Below are 1,426 nucleotides of genomic sequence, written 5' to 3'. Positions count from 1 at the left end.
TCTGAGGCAAGAGGGTTTCATAGAGAAAAGATGTATTCGTCCAGCTGCCAAACCAGGAGACAGAAACAGGGCTCAGATCCCTCTCCTCCCACTCCCTGGACTACAGACTCAGAGCAAATTTAATGGGAAGGAGAAATTTACATCTGTGTTCACTCTAATCAGGAGTCTTGATAGGACAGTGTTGAAACTAAGTCACATAAGGTAAGGAATGAGAAAGGTGACAGAAGGTATAAAGGCATTCCTAGAGGGTGGGGTCAGATTGGATGAGATGCAGGTGCCCAGCCAAGAGCAAATTCCTGAGGCCCCTCCATCTACGCACAGGTTCTGGCAAAGGGCAAATTTTGGTTTCGGCCATTCATCGGGGTTCCTGGAGTATTAATTGGCTTTCTGCACCTTTGCATGGCTCTGGGACCAGTCTGACCCGGTGGTCCATAGGCACTGTGGGGGGTCTTGCTGTTCTCTTCTGAAAACAACAACAACAATAACAACAACTGTTAGGTGTGGTTGAGTATTAGGGATTGTTTTTCATTACATTAGGGTTTGTTCCAGTTTCTGCCCATGCTAGCAAGCGTGTGCCCAACTCTGAAGCAAATGTGGATCTTGCTTCCAATAGATTCGTGGATGCAGGTGCCAGACTACAAGTGGGGTAAATTTCCCCAGAAAAGTCTGAGAACGTGTTCAGGCAGCCAGGCCCCTGGAAAGGCTTTTGGTGTGATTACTTCACCGAGCTGGAAAACACGGAGGGTAAAAGTTCGTCAATGAGCAAAGGAAGAAAAGGGTCTGTATCACACACAGTCTTGTTCCAGACCCTGTGTGCGCTCATAGACTGCTCTCTCCTCTCAAACCCCACAATTCTTTGGGGTAGCATGATTCCTATTTCACAGGGGAGGAAATTGGTTCAGAGAGTGTTAGTGAGTTGCTCAAGCTCATGTAGCTGGTATGTGTTTTCCAGTATCTGAACCCACGTTTCTATGCCTTTAAGACCTCAGAGGGAACTTCTCCACTGGGATTTGTCTAAAGGACTTTGAGCACATCTCACTCAGTGTCTGGTGTATCATAGGATTGTGTGGCCTTAATGGGTCGTCTGGTCCATAGATTCTACACTTAGTCATTCCAGGTAAAAAGTTTTTTGAAAAACAATTATATACTATATTTATCAAGAAAAATAATTTTCAGCCCTGGCCAGTGTTTCTCAGTGCTTAAAATGTCGGCCTGCACACCAAAGGGTATCAGGTTTGATTTCTGGACAAAGGCATGTACCTGGGTTTCAGGTTCAATCCTTGGCCCTGAGTGTGGCTTGAGTCAACTAATCAAATTGTCTCTCTCATCTCTCTCTCTCTCTCTCTTTCTCTCTCTCTCTCCCTCCCTCCCCCCCCCCCCCCCCCCCCCCCCTTCTCCCCCCCCCCCCCCCCCTTTTCCTCCCCTT

Source organism: Myotis brandtii, unplaced genomic scaffold, assembly GCF_000412655.1.
Source record: "Myotis brandtii unplaced genomic scaffold, ASM41265v1 scaffold45, whole genome shotgun sequence".
NCBI classification, from domain to species: Eukaryota; Metazoa; Chordata; class Mammalia; order Chiroptera; family Vespertilionidae; genus Myotis; species Myotis brandtii.
This window is presented reverse-complemented; position numbering follows the sequence as displayed.